Source organism: Pithys albifrons, chromosome 1 (genome assembly GCF_047495875.1).
Source record: "Pithys albifrons albifrons isolate INPA30051 chromosome 1, PitAlb_v1, whole genome shotgun sequence".
Lineage (NCBI taxonomy): Eukaryota > Metazoa > Chordata > Aves > Passeriformes > Thamnophilidae > Pithys > Pithys albifrons.
The window spans coordinates 14,220,788-14,242,749 of record NC_092458.1 but is presented as its reverse complement, the minus strand read 5'-3'; positions in this window follow the sequence as shown (position 1 = coordinate 14,242,749).

Here is a 21,962-nt window from a genome sequence, read left to right as displayed (position 1 = left end):
GATTATCATTGCTCTAATTCTCCTATGGAGCACTGTGGGAGCAGATTCTGGTTGCCACTGTCCCATTTGTCTTGTTGGCACCCTTGGCTCCCCATTCCCATTCCCATTCCCTTGCACAGCATTCTGCTTTTGCTGCTGTTTGATGAGAGCTCTATGGGTAACCAGTGCATGTGTGCTCAGACTTGCTCCCCATTCCCCTCTCCTGCAGCAAACCCACTTAGCCTTTGACTCTGCCTTCCTATTGCAGAGCCCTTCGAACGCTGCACCCTTGGCTGTGCCCACTCCAGCCTCCATTTCTGTGTCATCAGCAGATAGCATAGAAATTAGCCTGTGCCTCTCCAGAGCATGCCTCCAGCCCTCTAGAACTGAAGAAATCAGATCATTCAAGTTAAGAAGGACGGGTGGTCACCAAAACCACCCTATAGCTCCACTCCTCAGCAGGATAGGGGAAAGAAAATACAGCAAAAGACTTGTGGGTCGAGATGAGGGCATGGATACATTTCTCACCAGTTACTATCATGGGCAAAACAGACTCAACTTGGGTAAATTATATCAATCACATCAGACTAGGGGAATGAGAAATAAAGCCAATTCTTGAAATAGCTTTCCTCCATTCCTCTCTTCTTCCTGGACTTTACTGCCAAATTCTCTACCTCCTCCCATGCACTGGCACAGAGTGATGGGAAATGGGGGCTGTGGTCAGTTCTCACATTGAGGGTTGGGCATGATGAACCTTATGGGTCCCTTCCAACTCGAATTAGTATATGATTCTGTAATTTCATAACAAACTTTGAGAAAATTTGCCTTTTATAGCGTTTAAAGAATGTAGAAATAACATTTTACTCATATTTTTGAATGTGGTTGATTTTGCAGTCAAAAAAGTACTGGTTGTCTTAACTATAACCTTCCTTAATTTGCCTGTAAATAACATTTTAATAACAGTAATCTAATTTAAAATTACATTTTTAAACAGTTAAAAATAGGCACACCATTATTCAAAGTAACAATATAAAAGCCACAATTACCTAATTCCATGTACAGAAAATAAGGAAATGTCTAAAGTGTAATAATATCTAAGGTAAAAAGCTTCTGAAGAGTACTGAACTTACATTTTTCCACCTGACTAAACTAAGGATTCACTAATATACTAAACACAACATATGAAAGTAGGATGTTTAGCACAGCAGCCAATGACAAAAGCCGTGATGTAATGAGGATAGTGTGGTGCTTTTGAGCAGACAGATCTTTTAGTATGAAAGTTCACATTGATATCGCATTGTGGTGTTTAGTCAGTTGGAGTACTCAGTCACTAGGATCACACAGAACTGTTACTGAGACAGCTGAGCACAGAATTAACATGACACAGTTTTACAAATGGCATGTGTCAGAAGAAATCACTGATTTTTTCTGCTGTAATATTTTTCATTGTAAAATGCCATTTCAGCAAAATCAATTAATTCCACAAGAATATCTATTTCACTGACTCTTCTATTGAAGAAATGTATAAATTATCCATGTCAATAAGGTCAAAGGAATAGATCATTTTGACTTCTATATTAATATAATGCAATTATTTTGTCAATAAAATCAAACAAAAACATTTCAGCCTTACTAAAACAAATCTATTTTAAATACACCTAAGCGGAATGTTTTTATAAAGTCAAATGAAATGCTTTCAATTTTCCAGAATGCTACTTTTGAATTTCGTATTTTTAATTCCTTCTGGTTCAAAAAATGCAACTGTCAAATGCTAGAAGCATTGTACTGTAAAAAAAAACTATTGCTCTGATGAACTTTGTCTAGTGGATAAAAAATGAAGACTGCAAGAACCCAGTAGTAGGACCACAACTGTTTAAAATGATTAATGGTTCAGACTGATTTGGCTTTGAAAGTGACAGTTTCTTAGAAAGTGATAGACCATATACACAAGGATTTCTCTTTAACATGTTTCATGTAAACTTCTCCAAGCCCTCCACAACTGACATAACCAAAATATTTCATCTCTTAGCTAAAAGACAAACAAAGAGGTAAAGTTAAGTTTGTCTCTTTTAAAGAAGTAAAATCATTTACCTCTCAAATTTTGCATAAGAAGCATATGAAAATGCAGTACAGGGAATTTCTGCATTGATGTTCCTTCTGGTAATTAAACAGTCTTGAGACCCATTAACTGTTTTTCAAACCTTCCAGTTTCTGGTTTACCCTCCTTTCTCCTTCACCTTCTCAGTGGATTTGAAGACAATTTCAGAAGTTCTTTTCATAAGTTGCATCGCATTTTTAAATCTAGCTTGCTCAATCATCACTCAGGGAACCCTTTGAATCAGCCTATAAACCCCCGATATTTTAAAGCATTGATTACCAAGTCAGTATTCACTGAAGCCAACAATGATGCACTCCAAAAACTTCTTTTTAGAGATCTTGCTGTTGTCCTCAGAATGTGAGCTTTCTTGTAAAAATAAATTCTCACATCCTTTGGCTGTGGAAATAGCCTTCATTCCCTAAATCAATAAAATTCTGTCTTGTTCATCCTGCAGTCAAGACAGACTGAACAATATAACACCTGCAGAGTGTGGATGTCTTTCATCTGAATAGCATTTTAACTTCAAAGTCAGTATTTGACTCTTTAAATGCTCAGGGCTCAGATTTCAGTTTGTAACAAAGCACAAAGATTTTGTGACCAAAATCAGAGTTTAGTTTCCAGTTGTTTCTGCTTCAGCAGAGGTAAATCTGATATTGCCTATCTCCCAATGCACCTGCAGGGAACCACCTGCCTCACCACCTCAAGAAACACCCCAGGGAACAGCTTTCTGACAGCTTGTGCTGCACCTGCAGTAGGTCCAGCCTGGCAGGGAGAGACCAAGTTCCTTCAGCCTCTGCTACACAGGTCTGACAAGGGAATTACAGTCTTGTCCTAAGGTTCACAAGGCAATTTAACAAATAGATTCCAGATGGTGAAAGCTATATTTTTACACACAGCATCTGACACCTACATGGGATGTTATGTAATCTCACTTTGGCCAGATAACAAAATGTCCTTTTTTTTTCCATTTTACACAGGTATGTGAAAACCCAATCAAACTTAACTGTATGCAAATAAATTTTGCCCTTCATTCTGTGCAGTTCTTAAGTCCTAGTTAAAACTATATTCATTTTTACAGTGTTAAAGGGTCACTGACTGCTCATGGATAATATTGACAGACATTCAATAGTGGGAAACAACCTGCCCTCTCATGAATTATAATGACAAACAGCCTCCACTCTACCCTGGTAGAAACATTGATTAATACAATTTTGCTTATGTTTCACTCTTGGGATAAAAATCTTTAGTATAAGTTTTCTTGTAAAAGAAGAAAGGGTATATTGACAAACATGTGAGTATCTAATATTATTGGAAAGAGATCTCTGAAAAAAAGTAGAAAGCATTTGATACAAAATTAAATGCAGTATTAAAATTGTACGGGGGACTTTCTGAGAACATTGTAGAGTAAAATAACACTAAGATTGTCTCTTGGACTCCAAGTAATTCAGTTAAGTATCTGAAGTATGATAAAACACCTCCAACATTACTATATATTCATGTTGTATGAGTATTTGGGCCCCATTTGCTCTCTTTTTCCAGGGCTGTTTACATCATGTGGATCTTAATTTCTTAGGCACCACAAAGTAACCTAAATTTCTCTGGACCAGATAGACTTAGCGGGAGTACCTATACCCTTAGCTGAAAATCATTTCCCTCCATATTGCTGTGCACAGATAGGACAGTTTTACTGAAGACTGTGAGAGATGCCAGAGAGATCACTGTGGTAGAAACAGCATTTATAAAATTATAAATTTTAACAGGTTCAGATTTTAGCTATAAAAAATCATATAAATTATTGTGACCCATAATAATAACAGAACTCCCCTTCACAGAAAGTTATGCTTTCAAGTGAAAGAAGGTATATTATTTTAAGAATTTCATAGCATAGTTTTGAAAAACTAGCTTTGGTTCCTGTAGTGGGTTGACCTTGGACAATGGCCGAACACCCACTCAGCCACACTTTTGCTCCCCTCTTTGACAGGACAGGAGGAGAAAAGATTATGAAAAAGATCATGAGCTGAGGCAAAAACAGGTAGATCCTGCACCAATTGCTATCACAGACAAAACAGACCTGGCTTGAGAAAGTTAATTTAATTTCTTTACAAATAAAATAGATATGGATCATGAGATACAAACAAAAATTCCCTCCAGCCCTTCTTTCCAGGCTTTACTTTACTCCTTAGTTCTTAACTCTCTGACCTTGCCCCATCCTGAGCAGTGTGATGGGGATGGGGAATAGCAGTTAGAGTCAGTTCATAACAGTTCCTCTCTGTCACTCCTTCCTCATATTCCCTGCTGCTGCATAAGCTCCTTTCCATGGGCTGTAGCTCTGGCCAGGAGTTTACTCTATCATGGTCTTTCCACTGAGCTGCTGCTTCCTTCAGGGAATATCCATCTGCTACAATATGGGGTCCTCCACGGGCTGCAATGGGGATATTGGCTTCACCACCATCCTCTGTGGGCTCCACAGGGACAGCCTGCTTCACTTCAGCCACTCCGCGGACTGCAGGAATATCTCAATTCTGGCATCTGAAGCACTTCCCTCCCCTAGCTTCTTCACTGACCTTGGTGTCTGCAGGAAGGTTTCTCACCCTGGTTTTGGGGGGGTTTCCTCTCTCTTTTCTCACACAGATTGCCATGCAGCATTTTGCCCTTTCCTTACATGTTTTCTTGGAGGTACCCACCAGATTCATTGACGGAACAGTCTGGAATGTCTAGCATGGGGCAGTCCCTGGCCTTTCCTCACAGACACCAGCATTGCAGTTCCTCCCTCTATTGCCCCCACCTGGACACCTACACCCAGTACAGTTACAAAAAAATAAGACATCTCTTTCTGAAAAATAGAAAATAGTTTTAAATATGTGTTTTCAATTAGCATTTTAACTTTTTCAATAAAAACTTCCCAGAAAGAAGTGAGCTGTTTTTATGTTACACTGTAACTTCCTTCCTTGCATTTTAATGCTCACAGGATTCCTTTTTTCTTTTTTCATTTTCCAAGAGAAAAAGTAGACTTTTCCTGTCTGTGATTAAAAGAACCATAAAATTATGGCTTAAACTCTCCTATGCATTCTATTCTGTATTCTTCAAATGTTTCTAATTAGCTCACTGGCTGAAGTGGCAGAATTCTTTAAAAGACTTGGGAGTGGTTGTATTTTGTTTTCTTAATTAGAAGTGAAAAATCTTTGGAACCATAAGAAACAGAAATGGATGCACAATGTACATATAAAGCATAAGAAGCATACAGCTTATAGTCATTGGAATATGTGAGTGTAAAAAAAATTAAATGTATTTTTAGAAGAAAGTCATTAGAGGCTGTTAGAAACAAGGATTTCACTCTGGCTTAATCAGCACAAGACTTATTTTTTTCTGAGTACAAGCATAATTAATAGGTTAGGACTGAACAGAAAATGAAGAGTACCTGCTGTTCTGCTTATTCTTGTGACACTAATACTCTAAAAGTGTTCCATTTTGAAGCACTTTACTCACATACACACTGCTTTACCACTTATGCAATTAATAAAGTTAATTTCAGTAGAGAATGACCCACAAAATAACTGATCTCAGGAATAGGAAAGAGGGAGAAGCTATACATAAGGAACAGAAAAACAAAGTCTAATGGAGGAAGTTTAAAAATTATGAGTATAAAAGAATTCACCTTTCTGTCTTTTGTGCCTGATGGTGTATTTCAGACTGATTTTAGAGGTGAAGAGCTGCAATAATTGACCTTGAAAACCTACAGAAAAGTCATATCAGTTTTCCTTTTAACTACCTGTCAAATAGAATCAGGTCCTAATTCCAGACAAGGTAAGGAAGTTGCATGGGCTATGGTATATGCAGTCATTAATTTGGGAAGAGATGAAAGCATTTTTTATGTATTTTTAGTGTGCTTGGAAGAGTGCACAGAGGAACTGTAGTCTATAACCACAGCCTCTTCTGTAATAATGTAGCTAATTAATAGCAATCCGTTATGTCATTTTTACTATATAAAACTTAACTTTTCTTTCAGGAGCCAGATGTACTGTGCAATAATCACTCAGAGCAAAAGAGTTTTACACTTTTAAATCTCAATGCCTGAGTTCTAGCTGATCAGCATTGTATGACTTCGACATCTGTGCACTCCAACTGGTTCCAAATGCCTTTTTTTAAAAACCTTGGGTTTTTTTAAACTGCATTTATTTGATTAGAGTTGTAGAGGCAATTTAGCAGCAACCTTATGCTGCTATTTTTAGTCTCACTTTAAATTAAAACGAACCTTTTTCAAGCAAGTCTACACCACTGGATTGATTATAAATTGGATTGGTGACAGTAGCTACTGTTTCACTGACAATGCTGAAGAACTAGAAAGGTACAAAGGGAAAATTTGCAAAGGAGACTTAGATGTGTATTTGTCTTGTTAGGTGCCACTAGCAATTAAAAAATCCAACTTATTTGCTACCTACAATCCCAAATTTCATTTTATGCTGGGAACGATGAAATAGATTTTATGCCTAGTTTACAACTAAGTTTGAGACTTACTTTCAAAATTATTTTACCTACGTACATGCTGTGATTCAGTACGCTCAGCTTGGAGCTTCTTATTCTGCATAAACAATGCTAATAAACTCCTTCTTAATAAATACTTAGGGTTTATATAAGAAATATGGAAGATAAGATGATATTCCTGTCTTTGATCTGGAGTACGAATTTGTACTTTAGTTTCCCACATTCTCCTTCCTTGTATGCAGCACAGGCAGCAACTTACTTATTTTTACTTTGGTCTGCTTTATGCATGCTAAAACAATTGGTTTGCCAGAAAATAACAATGACTCTGTGGACAGATGATTAGCACAATCACCAGGGCTCCAGATCCTCATTAACATCCTTCTAACTGCAGAGAAGTTTAACAAAGGAGAGTTTGCCACACCATAATACACCGCAAAGAGACATACAGTTAACTCATGCATACAACCATGTTTCATACAGCTGAAATGAAGATTAAAATTAATAGAATATGGAAAACCAAATTCTTAATTAGGAGAAATGTCTGTCAAGACTATCCAGCATCCAAAGTGGGAATACTGCTGTGAAGAGAGAAAGACATCTCTCTAGAAGTTAGATGTCAAGTTATTGGATCAATCAGTTAACTTAACTCTGGTCGAAGCAGTCCATGGTGTTTCTCAGTAGCTGGCCTCAGGCAGAGGACTCCCTAGTGAGCATATGGATTTACCTGAGCCTTATATGTGGGTGTCTGTCTCCGTCTGTGATCATAAGCATGTATCCCTATACATTTATGGACCTTGTACATGTATCCTAATAGATATATCACTAGGTCCCTGAGGGCACTACTAGGCCTTATTGTCCCCACTCAGAGCCACGTGCTCCCCGTTCCACCACCTATGGACCCAGGTGCTCCATTTTCAGTCTACACGGAGTTCATCAGTCCCTGCCTCAGCCATGTGTCTGGAATCCTATTCTCCAGTCCTCTCTCTGGACCTGCTTCACAGAAGGCTCTTGATTCTTCTCTGCAGATAGTTCATCTCCTGGAGGCACCCTCAAGCATCCACTTCCTTAAGCCCTTTGCTGGTGCCCTTGGCTGCCCTCTGGCCCTGGCTCATCCCTTGCCTTGCCTGGGATTGCCAATGACTGTGTTATCAGTATATGGTGTTGCACATCCTATGAGTCTGCCCACCTTGATGAGGGCTGCACCCAGACTCTCCTCTGAGAAGAGGTTTACAGAGCAAGGGAGTCCTTTCTGCACCTCATGACTCAATGGCAGGGGTTCTTTAATGGATTTTGTCTGGGTCTTCCACTCTCACAGATGAAACTCTCCTCTCCTTCCTTTTTTTTTCTTTTTTCTCATCCCTTTTATGTGCAGCACTAGAAGGAATGTTTTGGTATCTTAAATTGATTTGACCATTTTTGTGTGTTAAGTATGTATTTCAAAAAAGATGCATCCTCACAATAAAGGCAGCAGAACTGACAGTTAAACAAGAGCCAATTGCTCTAGAAAATATTTGCTTGACTCGAGTAAATTAATTCAATGAACATATTCACCAAATAGGCAACAATCTCATAAACTCTGCAGTAACCTGAGCTAAGCTGGTGTTGCTGCCCAATGATTGACTGTTTTTCCTGTCTGAAGTATCCACACCATCCTATAGACTAAAGCCTACAGCATCAAAATTGTTTCCAGCACAAATCAAAACACAACCCCATACTAGCTACTATGAATGAAATTAGCTCTATTTCAGCCCAAACCAGCACAGCTACTTAGGTTAAATGTTTTTAAAGTCTCTATCAATCTACTTGGTTTTGCAGTTAAGGTAGGTTGACAAATCTTCTGATACTCTTCTACTCAGATATGAAACATTCTGATGCTAAAAACATACTGCTGGCTGTTTTGGCACTCCAGTTAGGGGAAGAGAACACAAAGGCCCTTATTCTCATTTATTGCTATCTCTTCTAAACTCTCCTGGCATTTTACAGGCAATCGAGAAAGCAATGAACCTTATTTTCTGACAGATCTGCAGTTTTAGCTGTTTTGTTTGTTTTAAAAAAAGGTTTGTCCTTTGCAAAAGAAATTACAATCATACATCTTTTCTACTCTTTGACTGTGGATTCCAACATACACTATGAAGAATCGAGATGTGGCTGTAGCTTGCAAGTTACAAAAATTTTTCTTTTCATTTAAACCTTCATTTTTACATGTCACTCCTTGATGAAACTCAGGAACTATTATTCAATCAATAGATATATCATATCAAACAGAAGACATTTTAGGAAATGGTATACAATAACAAAGACACAGGTTGCAAAAGTTTCCAGAAGATTTGGATCAGAAGAAAATGCTGTTCTTCAAGCAAGTCTAAAAATAGTCAAAGCTTAACAGATGTCCTCCAAGAATTCTGGATATTTAAAACTCCTCTAGAAATCTAGGGGCTTTTTCCATCTGGGAACTGGTTAAATTATGGAGTAAAATGCTCTCAATTTACTAAATATCTGGTAATTGTATCTCATTGCTTCATAGGTTTGTATCCCATTTTAAATTTACAATATGATCAATGAATTCTTGTTTAAAATTATTTGATTCATTGATAAAAAAAATTGAAAAACTCTCCCTCAAAACCGGATAAAAAATATATAGGTTTAAAGAGAGAGAATATCAGAAGAGAGTGTGAAGTGATAAAGTGTACAGGCACTGTTTGGTTGTAGATGCTGTTTTTAATAGCATCCTCAACTATTAAATTCTGGCGACCAAACATTCTGCCTGTAAGTCAGTTGTGATCTTTAGCATGAACAAATATAAATAGGACAAGGCCTCAGTTCAAAAGTAGATCAGTACTATTTACCTGGAGCTGGCAGAACATGGCATCATAAATCTTGTACTTCAGTTGACTTAGCATGATGCCTTTTTTGTGCTGAAATGATATGAGCTTTGTGAGCTACTTGGATTTTAAGGTATTTGTACATAAGCTTTCTTTCCCTGGCTTTGTTTTGTCCTCAGAAAAAGTTTTATTGTGTGTGTATGTTTCCATATGAACTAAGTCAGGCAGAAAGTACAAATCAATGGCTTTGAAACAGCAGCATTCTCTCCTGAAAACAACAGGACTTGGAGACATATAAGTCTCTAAAGACACACAGTCATTTTCAAGCATGGCACAGAATTCTTTAATGAGTGTTTGCTGCAGTCATACACTTGATATAATGGCTCAAAACAATGATTTGGTGAATGGAAGAGTAGACTCACTAAATAAACTGGTAATGTTAGAAAATTTTAAAGTTTTAGGTAGAATATCCACAACTGACTTCAAAGTTATTTCACATGGTCCCGAGTACCTGTAAGATATTAAAGAAATTAAAACAGAGTAATTAATAAAATAGATTGTGAATTTTAAAAAATAAACACACAGAATGGTTGGTATTCTAGACATTATAAAATCACTGTAAACTATCCTAACACAAATACTCCCCAAACCTTTCAGACTTGGGGTGTATTGTGGGCTATTCCAGAACATCCAGTGAGATTTTACCTTCTCAATAAATTAAAATATTATTAGAGCTGCACTAATTATCTGTATGCTTTCCATTGCATAGTAAGAGATTCTACTCCTTAAAGCAAAATGGCAAAAATGACACTTTGCTGTGTCAGGATAATAAAGTCTTCATTAAATTCTAGTCTTTTTTTTTTTTAATGGGGGAAGCTATAGCAATTTTTGCTAATGTTAATTGGCAGTGGAGAGACTTAGAATAAGTATGTACCCTAAGGACATGCATTGAAGAACAAGCTCATGCATTTTTTACCCTAGAGGTGGTGTTAGGTTTGTGGGTCACTGATTCAGCAAGAGTGAGATAGAAACAGGTAACCTGAACACAGACTCCATCAGGTAGGGAGAGAGGTTAAAGGGAACCTGGTTAACCTTTACAACACTAACTACTACATACAAATTGCTTTAATAAACTGCTTCCTGAAGCTGGTGGCATTCAATGCCTCTGCCATATCAGGGCATTGTCCTTCCCCAGAAAGATGGAATTTTAGTCTTTAGCAATGGACCAGACTTTTTTGTTTTGTTTTCTGTCCAAAAGCTGGTTTAAAAGGCTAACAAGAGGGAACAACTGCTGCATTGCTGCCAAGAATATTAATTGACTATTTATGGCTGAAGTGAGCACAGGGGCCTTCATGTCCCGGGCATGCTTCCCACAGGTCTCTTCTGTTTCTGAGAGCAAGAGCATGGTTTTACTCACAAGTATCTTGAAGACATCTATAGAGTCCAATGAGGATAAAATTATAAGCTTTTCTTTTTGCCACTTTTTAAGTTAAGTTTTCATTCCACTTGGGAAGTTGGCATTTCTTCCCTTGTCCATTAACTTCCTCAGGTTTCTAAAAAGCTGCTGGTGAAAATATGACCACAAGCTCTCGTCTGTTCCCTTATGGCCTCACATGACATGTGAGAAAGTATGTGGATGGTCTTGTGAGATATTCCTTCCTAAATAACTCAGCTTTTGGGCCAACTAGGCAATAAATAAAATTCAAATATATCTATAGATATTTTAGGTATTTAGAGCCACTAAATGAGGATTCACAACTATCTAGAGGATGATTTTTAAGAAAATCTGACTATTTATTCAGTATTTATTTGTTTAGAGGAGGAAGACGGCTGGAAAATGAGGGAAACGAAATCACAGCATCATAGAACCACAGAATATTCCAAGATGGAAAGAACCCACAAGGATCATCAAACTCCATGGAACTGCACAGGACCTGCCCCAAGAGTCACACCATGTGCCTGAGAGTATAGTCCAAATGCTTCTTGAACTCCTTCAGGCTTGGTGCTGTGACCACTCCCTTGGGGAGCCTGTTCTAGTGCCCAGCCACCCTCTGGATGAAGAACCTTTTTCTAATATCCAACCTAAACCTCCTAAACCTTCCCTGAAACAACTTCAGGCCCTCCTGGGTGCCAGGGCACTGCTGACTCATATTCAGCTTGCCATCGACCAGGACCCCCAGGTCCCTTTCCATGGCATTGCTTTCCATCATCTCATTCCCTGGTCTGTATGTATATCTGGGGTTGTCCCATTGCAGGTGCAGAATCTGGCACTTTCCCTTGTTGAACTTCATATGGTTGGTGATTGCCTAGTCCTGTAACTTGTCCAGTTCTCTCTGCAGGGCCTCCCTGCCTTTGAGGGAGTCAACAGCTCCTCCTAGTTTACCATCAGCAGCAAACTTGCTTAGTATCTGTTCAAGTCCTCATCCAAATAATTTATGAATCTTGCTGTCTTTTTCTGATCTTGACATCATAATACTAGGGTTGCTAACTTACCTCTACCATAGTAGAAAACAGTGGGTCCTGTAGCATTTTGGAAGTTTTCACCTCAGCAACATTGTAGATCTTTCTGATGAATTGCTAGACCTGAAGACTCTGAAGCCCCTTGAATGCATTAATCAGCAAATTAGTTATTGACAGAACTTACACTGGAACGCTGGTTAGAAAAAACAAAACACAACATTTTGCTGATTATGAAGAATTCAAGTGATAGGTTTAGATAACTAAAAGATAATAGGGTAAAAATGAATTATTTAAATAGTTCATTCTTGTAGTTGCAAAACATTGTTTTTCATTCATGTGGAAGTGGAATTACTTTGATGAACACAAGTATCCCTAGGAAACCTAATTAAGCAATCTAGTCTCATTTTCTCCATTTACGTAATTCAAAATACGTCCTTTGACCAATTTTTTTCACTGTCTTAGTGAGTTCTTTTACCATTAGTCTATAAATAATTTTATATGAAGCAAATCAGTCTCAACGTATTATGCAAACAACTCAGTATCTCTTACAGCTCAGTTGGTAGCTGCTGTAAGGAAGAAAAAGGCTTCACAGATGAGAAAGAAAAGTAAGTTTTGTATTGGCTCTCCAATATCCCATTCTAGTAGGAATAACAGCTAGGTTGTAAGTGGAAGGGGAGATCAGCTCCATATTTCTGGTTTGGCATGGGGTCTATTGCATTAAAACTTAACTATGTAGACTTAAATTTTTACTTCTGCTAGAAATGAACAGGGAGGGGAAAAAATAAAAAGTTTCATTAACCATTAGCTTTTAAAAGAGCTAAAGGAACAATGTTTGGAATGAATCTGAACCGGTCTTTTTTATTCTTTCACTCTTTTTAGGTCTTTCTGAAAATTTTTTAAACCAACCTAACTTATATTGCCAGTAGTCATCATTTTCCTTTCTAGAGGAGGAAAATACTCCCATATTTTCCTGTATTAAATTAACATTCATAACATCTAGTATTTTAGGTCAGTTTTATTTAAATATTTATATAGTTTCAAATTGTTTTATCATAGGAAACCTCAAAGTACCGTGTTTTGTATTTGGAATAGAAAGTGGTGAATATTATTGTCTTTCTCTTTTCTCCAAGACTGAATTCCATTAATTTATTCTAATCTTCAAAAATGCGAAGACTTACCTCCTTTCTCATGAAGTTAGATAGTTAAATTCTGAAGGTCAGAGTAACTCTGGCCCTGCTCAGTCAATGACTGGAAAACACACTAGATGAAACATTAAATGTGACTCAGTGTTCTTTCTATAAGGAGCAATTGCCAAGAGCAGAACCGTGGGTGTAGGTACTTATTGTGTTCAGGCTTCAGTAAGCTTCATCATGATAATTAATTCATGAGATAAAGAAGGTATACATGATTAAGGTCATTTCATCACCAAACAAAAAGTGAGAAGTCGTCTCTTAGTCCTGGTGTTTGTGTCTAGGTTGCTATTTTTAAGCCCAAGTTCACAGGGGAGTCTAGAAACCAAAGGCTGTTTTGATGATTTGTGCGACATGTCTTCAAATGAAGAAGCATATATGATGGAAAGCTCCCTGGGGGGGTTTATTCTGCCTGCAGGCATAACCTCTTTCTTCCTTGGACTTAGTTTCAATTAACTCCTTGTCAGCTCTGTGCTGAGCTCAGCAAGGCACCAGAGCAGTCAGCAGTCTTCATAAGTTGTGACAAATAAACATATTTGAATATAATCTGAATAATGTACCACTGCCCTAGCCTTTCTTCCATGTTGGGTTGTTAACCAAGGGTATGATAATTCAGCATTACTCTGCATTTTTGTATAGTTATTTATGCTCCCACACAGTGTCTGCAAAAAGATACCTTGTTATGGGTTCACCCAGGTGGGCCTAGATTTGGGCTCTGAAGTGTGGACTAGGCCGGAGCTGTCAGCTGACTTGAGCTGGGCTGAGCTAACAGCTGACCTCTTCTAGCCAGTAAGTTTGTATTCCATACCACATTATGACATCATCTCCAGGGAAGCAGGAACCAGTGTGGGAGTGGTTAAGGCAGTCGCTTCTCAGCCCTCCTCTGGAGAGGACGCACGATGCTGTCCCAGGGGGGATGGAGAGGACCAGGCCCACCACTGGCTCACAGGGTACCTCAGGAAAGTAAAATGTGTTGTTCTGGGTCTCTCCTTTCTGCTTGGGTTTGTCTCCCTGGAGAATAAGCTTCTTCTTAAGTAATGTGTAGTTAAGACAGTAGAATTTGTGTGTTTGTTAAGAAGTTGACGTGGGGAACTTGTTGTTGTAGACTTGTGTGAGTGTATATTTGTACTCTCTTCTAATTGTCTCTTTCTTTCTGTGAAAAATATATGTAGATTTAGTATAAATGCAGTTTGAAGTGTTTTTTTTTCTTTCCCCTCTCTTTTCCTCCCTTTCCCTGGTGTTAGGAGGGAGGCTTTTCTCTCTGTGCTTGGGGGGGTTGGCAGTTGCTTATCTCAAACCAAGACAGTTAATGGTGCGTTGGCCGGGAAACTCGGGAGCGACGGAGGACCTTGGCGGGTGTCCCAGGATCTTGGCAGGCTTCCCGGGAGGATTGTTATAGAAACATAGATTGATAAGTGCCTTGTTTAAGTACATCCAGAACAGAAAATGTAAACAACTCTCCCTGGCTGTTGAATGCTCGTTTTCACTGTTTCACTGTCTTTGTGAGTTCAAACAGCTCGACTGGTGCCTGCTGTGAATGCAGCCACTGCAGAAAAGAGAGAGGGGCCCATGTAGCTGTTCGTGTGTGGCAAGACACGGCTGTTTGAGTTGAATCCCTGAGGACTCATCATGTGAATGCTGATGTGCCCAGGAGCTGATGAGGAGCATCTCACCTGGACTGGCATGGGGAGGAGGTGTTCCTGGCTCGATGGGCCCATCGTGCCTCAGGCCACCTGTAGGTGGATAAAGTCGAGGGGTGGATTTAACCGTGAACACTATTCTTAAGGTTATCCACAGTTGTGAAGCGTGCTTGCCATTGTGAGACCCCAGTGAACGAGGAAAAGAGGAGCTGCGGAACCCCCTGCAGAGAACCCAACAGATGCGGCGCCCAGAACCAGCGCCCGCAGTGCTGAGCGACCCGCAGGAGCCGGAGCTGTCACTGGCGGGGCTGCCACCAGGGCTGCGAGCGAGCCGGGGGAGGCTGCGAGCCGTGAGAGGCTGTGAGCTGTGAGAGGCCACGAGCCGTGAGAGGCTGTGAGCTGTGAGAGGCCACGAGCCATGAGAGGCCACGAGCCGTGAGAGGCTGTGAGCCGTGAGAGGCTGCGAGCCATGAGAGGCCGCGAGCCGTGAGAGGCTGCAAGCCGAGCCAGGGCTGCAAGCGAGCCAGGGCTGGCGAGCCGCTGGGGCTGCTCCTGCCTCTGCTGCTTGCTTGTGCTGCTGTCGGGGCTGCTTCCGAGGCTGCCAAAGCTGTTAGGACTGCTGCTAAGGGGGATGGCTCACATGGTGAACTGTAGTACTTCTGTGTGACCGAGGAGAAAGACATGAAGAGAAGCCTGCGTAAGCTGTTGATGTGTGGTGGGACACTGCCGTTTGAGTTGAATCATTGAAAACCCATCGTGTGAGTGTTGATGTGCCCAAGAGCCGAGCCAATGAAGAACATCACACCCTGGACTGGCTGGGGGAGGGTTGTTCCTGGCTCAGTGGGCCTATGATGCCTCAGGCCACCTGTAGGTGGATGAGGCCAAGGGGTGGATCTGACTGTGAACACTAGTTTAACCCCAGTGGGAAACTAGAGACTCCTGAAGAGGGGATGGTAACCCTACTGAAAGACATGAACCATCAGATAAGATGACCTGAGTTGGCCTGCTTTTTTCCCATCTGAAATATCTACCCCATCCTAATGGACTCTTAGCCACATTATGGAGGGGTGGAAAACAGCCCTGGAAAAGCAAAGAGTGTTTAAGCATGAGAACCTAAGATATGAGTGACATAATATGGTATGGAATAAGGGGTGGAGAATGTTATGGGTTCACCCAGGTGGGCCTAGATTTGGGCTCTGAAGTGTGGACTAGGCCGGAGCTGTCAGCTGACTTGAGCTGGGCTGAGCTAACAGCTGACCTCTTCTAGCCAGTAAGTTTGTATTCCATACCACATTATGACATCATCTCCAGGGAAGCAGGAACCAGTGTGGGAGTGGTTAAGGCAGTCGCTTCTCAGCCCTCCTCTGGAGAGGACGCACGATGCTGTCCCAGGGGGGATGGAGAGGACCAGGCCCACCACTGGCTCACAGGGTACCTCAGGAAAGTAAAATGTGTTGTTCTGGGTCTCTCCTTTCTGCTTGGGTTTGTCTCCCTGGAGAATAAGCTTCTTCTTAAGTAATGTGTAGTTAAGACAGTAGAATTTGTGTGTTTGTTAAGAAGTTGACGTGGGGAACTTGTTGTTGTAGACTTGTGTGAGTGTATATTTGTACTCTCTTCTAATTGTCTCTTTCTTTCTGTGAAAAATATATGTAGATTTAGTATAAATGCAGTTTGAAGTGTTTTTTTTTCTTTCCCCTCTCTTTTCCTCCCTTTCCCTGGTGTTAGGAGGGAGGCTTTTCTCTCTGTGCTTGGGGGGGTTGGCAGTTGCTTATCTCAAACCAAGACATACCTTCAGTAATCTGATCATATTTTTCATCCCTTTTTTCAGTGGCAGTGAATGGATTTCTAGATATTTGGTTTCTGTGATTTATGGTCTACATTATTTTACTTTCTACTTTTCTTTAGGTTTTCTAAGTAACATCTAAATCAGTGCATCTCCAAGGCATGTAAATTACTTATTACCAGCAGAGTCAGCAACCACATCTATATTTATTCTTTTAAAAGAGTTTGACCCAGGTGACTAATTTATATGCAACCATAAAAAAAAATGTTTATCCAGAACAAGGTACATCATAGAATGCATTTGAAAGCTGTCTGGAACTGACTGACAAAAGTGACATCTTTAAATGTTATCCCTAGCCATGATCTGATATTAAAACACATTTTATGTACTATCACTTGAAAGCCAGCTTCTGTTCTACTTTCATAGGGTTGTTCGCCATGTCAGAAAATGTGATAAAAGACAGTTCCTAACTTGAAGCTTTCTAAAACAAAAAATAAGCATCTCATCCAAAAACATGATAAGGAGACAAACTTTTTAAAAACAAGCCCAAAACTAATTCAGGATGCTTTGGGGTATCTGGGCAATCTGAACTTATTCTAGTTGCTTAATGGAATGGGAACCTAGACAAGTATTCATGGTATAGGAATGATATCTACTTCAGAAATTACTTCAGAGATCCTTTTATGGACATATCATGTTCCTACAGGAAATGTCCATTCAGAAATTTTGCATTAATCTGCCACAAGTTTAGGAGAAATAATTATGAAACTCCTCCGCACATGTAGGTTTATCTTCCATTGGTTAACACCTGGGAAGGTCCTAAGGAACATAAGTGATATCCAGTTTCTGCTTACATATCAAGCAGGTTGCAGGGAAGCTACTGGCAGAAACATATCATATAGAAGATAGCTCTTAGATAGCTCTTCTCAGGAAAATCAGAGTGGAAGATGGGAAAAACATCTATCCATCCAACAACATATCATTTTAGTTAGTAGTCTAAGATACCACTTCCCTCCAAACAAGAAGTTTTCGCTATACTCACTGTACAAATTAATATCAACCTAGTATTATAATAATATCAATAATTTCCAAGTGTGTTTGTTACTGCTGTAAAGATTGAGGTCTTTTCTCCCTTTTAGGTATTACAGAAAAAATACAGAGTGAATTTTTTTACTGGTGTTGTGGCTTAAGCCCAGCTGGGAAGTAAGCACCATGCAGCCAGTCACTCAACTTCCCTCTCTTCCCTCCTGCCCTTGTGGCATGGGGTGGAGAATCAAAAGTAAAACTTGTAGCCTGAGATACAAACAGTTTAATAATTGAAAGCTAAGTAAAATACAACAATAATCGTGAAGCATAACAGTAATTATTATAGAAAGGAAACCAAAAAAACCCCAAACAACAAATTATGTACAATTGCTCACTATCCACTGACCGATACCACATCCCCCTTCCTGAACCCAGATTGGACCCCCTTCCAGGTATCTCCCCCACTTTATCTAATGGGCATGATGTTCTACGGTGTAAAATATCCCTTTGGCCAGTTTGGGTCATGGGTCCCAGCTATGCTTCCTCACAGTTTATTTTGTGTATCTTCTCACTGGCAGTGTGCAAGACACACAAAAAAGTCCTTGACTTAGGATAAATGCAACTTAGCAAAAATCAAAACCTCAGTATGTTATCAATATTATTTTCATTCTGAATCTAAAACACAGCACTGTGCCAACTATTGAGAAGAAATTAACTCTTTCCCACTCATAGCCAGGACAACTGGCTTTTCTCTATTGCAGTGAGGACATTGCATGATGAAATATGACCTAAGAAAATATCAAGCTATTATTATTGTTATTATTATTATTATCGTTATTATTATTATTATTACCATTACTATTATTACAATTCTCATAAGTAAGGCAGAAAATGGATTATATTGGCTAAGAGCACAAATGGCATCTACTAAAATCAGTAAATATTGCTATCTGAGAGGCTGAGCAGAATCTATTGCAGGACTATGGATATACCTTCTTTCCTAAGCCTGGTAGTGTTCAGTATTTTCATTAATAACCAGACAAGTGAAATAAAATTATGAGAAAATGCTAAAATTACATTGGTCAGGAAGGCAACTTAGGCCCTTTGGAAGACAGCCTCAAAGTAAAAATTATCTCTGCAGTTTGTCATGATTATCTGTTGTAAAGTCTTAATACTAATTCTAATACCAAACAGACAGTACTTGCTAGGTAGACAAGCAAAGGAGAGCAAGATTGCACTAAGAGGTAGCTAAAAAGTACTAATAGCAATGGGAAAGGCTTTGCTCAGTATAATACATTGATTTCTCAATGGCACTTAGGAAAAGTCGGAATGAAAAGTACACCATCAAAATCACTAAAAAAATTTAGAACATTTGACTGTCAAGAGAACTTAAAGGAATGTGCCTCTGACTAGAAGAGACTATGACTGAATTTTCCAATATAAAATATTCCTATTAAAGACCATGATCAAATGTTCATCTTGTCCCATGAGTGTAGTATTAACTATTCAGCTTAATTTACAGCAAAGAAACTTTTTGATAGATTAGGAAATTGTGTTCCAATATAAGACTAGCCAGAGTAGGCTGTTTAATGCTGTTTAGTAGGCTGCAAAAGAGTATAATTTCGAGATTTAAAAGAAGTCACACAAGTTTCTGTCAGGCACAGCCTGGCTATATGTGAATTGCCTCAAAACAATGAGAGAAATCATCTTTTGAGTTGAGAGCTTTTTATTATGGGATGGGTTTTTTGCTTCCCTCCCTCCCCCCATTTCTAATAATTTCTGCTTAGGAATTTTTGTACTTAAGAGATAAAATTTAGTTTTCTGCTTAATGTTGTATTTCCACAAGCCCATGATAATTTTTCATACTCAAAACATCGCATCCAGTTTCTCAAACAATCTGGGAGCTATTAGGCTCATAGAATATTCCCTCTGTCTTGCTTGGCTAATCTTGACACAGCAGTAATAATGAAGTCAATATGTTAAACCAGGTTTCTGCTAGACCAGCTACATGTAATTACTAATACGCAGAAAGATTCTAAATAAAATTATTAAAATAAATCATACAGATTACAAAGATAAATTTTAGAAATTGAGCAAAAATTACTAGTTACTAGTATATTAGACTCATTAATTAGAATCTTCATGTAAAGCTTTAGAAAAATATTCTGAAACCTCATCAAAACTGCAGAACAGTAGATGACAATGTTGGAAATAATACCTGAGGAGGAATTATATACTCAGAACATAATGTAGCCAGATGGGTATCAACAAAATCTGAAGGACATATCCAAGAAGGAAACAAAGAAGCTTTAGAACTACATGCAATTCTTACTTAAACCATGGGTCATGATAAAGCTATTTGAAACACAGAAAGAAAAGCAGACAAAGAAGAATCTATGAGTCCTCCATAATGAAAGGACAGGCTTTAGAAAAAAAGATCCCCCCACAGAGTTTCTCACAAGTGCAAGGATTGATCCAAAGACAATGACGTAGAAAGATCCCCTGAGATAAAGCATAAGAACAGATCTTTGTGATTACAGGAAAAGAGCATCTTATATCCACCTGTAAATCTTGAACTGAATAGAAATTGAGAACTAAAGCTGCCTATAAGCTTAATCATGTAATAACTCATCTGATCTTGCTAGCTAAGAAGAGCTATTATTATTTTGTCCAAGAAAATGTTAGTACTGCCTCTTTTTGTTTCTACGTATTAAAGAAAAAAAATTTAGCTACTTTATTAATACTTATAATTTCTATTGAGACCACAATGTTGTTTTAGCCAGATTCCAATGTCTTTGTAATATAAAGGTAATGAAAAGTTTTGCAATCCACTCTTCTGACATATATAAGGCTGGGGTTTTTTCCCAGAAGAAGCATACTACAATTCCTGTTGGTATTAATTGCATAAAACTAGGCTGATGAATGAGAAGACAGGTGGAATGAATGTCAGAAGGTAAAAAATTAAATAATCACATTTTCAGGGAAAACAATTGTTGTAGTTTGGGATTATTATGTAAATTCTCTCCCCTGCCACTAACTGCCCATGCCAGCAGTTAACAAAAAGAAGTGGTTAACTGCTGATCACTTGGGTGGGGGCAGGTTTGTCTCTTTTGGTTTTGGGGACATTTTTTCATTCTTAGCTCGGTGGAACGCAGGAGTGGTGTGTGCAGTGCGGCCGAGGAGGGAAACTGCTCTGCTGGCTGCTGCTGGGGCTTCTTGCTGGGACGCTGTTTTTCTCCTCGCCGCGGCTGTTTCTCCTGGTTCCTGCATCTGGGATCCCGGCCTCTGCTCCGGTCTCACCGCCGCCTGCACCGTTGCAGCCTGCCTGCCCCGGGACTGCTTCTAGCCAGCTCACTGCTGCTGCCTGTCCCCAGGACTGCTTCTAGCTGGCTCGCTGCTGCTGCCTGCCCCAGGACTGTTTCTGGTCGCTGCTGCTGCTGCCTGCCCTGGGACTGCTTCTGGCTGCTCGTGTTTTCTGCTTCTTGGACAAGGAACACAGGGAGAAGACACAGAGTTCATCTGAGAGCTCACCACTTGTCTGTCTCACTGGAGAGGGACTGCAAACTCACTCCGCATCCAGCCGGGCTGTGACATTGACACTGCTTAAGTATAACATTCCTCACGGAGGAAAACCTGCTGGGTTTTGTTGTTGCCTTTTTTTTCTTTCTCTTGTGGTGTTGGCGAAGCGGTTTGCACTAGTCGGTTTATATATAGCAGTTAAGAACAGTTATCCTTCTTGTATTAAAATTCCTTTGTCTTAAATTTGATAAAGAGTGGCGTGATTATTGTGGAGAAGGCCCCCTCCCCCGCTTGTGGGTAAACATTTTGGTTTTTCCCCTCAAACCAAGACAACAATAAAATATTGCAAAATCTGAGTAGGAAATAGCTCTCATGAAAATACTGTACCAGTGATGTTAGAATCATATTTCTAACTAAGTTCTTTCAGATAGGAATGAGTACTCAGGAAAGGAAGTCTAGTCAATGTAATAAAGAGAAAGTACTGAGGTACTATTGCTAAATATGGGTGTTATTGAAGACAGTGTTACAAAAGCTTCTAGGTAAAAAACTGGAAAAATAATTAAAAGAAAGTACATACTGTCTCAAAAGTGAGCACACAAAACCAGAGAAAATAACTGAAACTATTCAGCTGAACATTACAGACTGAAGTCTGTGTCAATTCTCCTTTCTCCTCTTGCCAAAATCTCATGAGGAGTATTGTATTGAATATATTCAAAAATGATGGAGATAGTGTGCAGTTAGGCATCCTGATTGATCTGGATATTCTAAGAGCTTACTTCTGTTGAGCATTGGGAGGAGCTGCAGAGTGGAATTCTGTGAGACTGAAAAATTCCTTAAACATGCTATTAGTTAAAAAGTACTGTTATTTCTTTCATTCAGGAACAGAAAAGTCTGTATTTAGAAATCCAAGATGTCAATAAATTTGGCAGAATGATTACATCATGTTGGACACTACTGTGAACA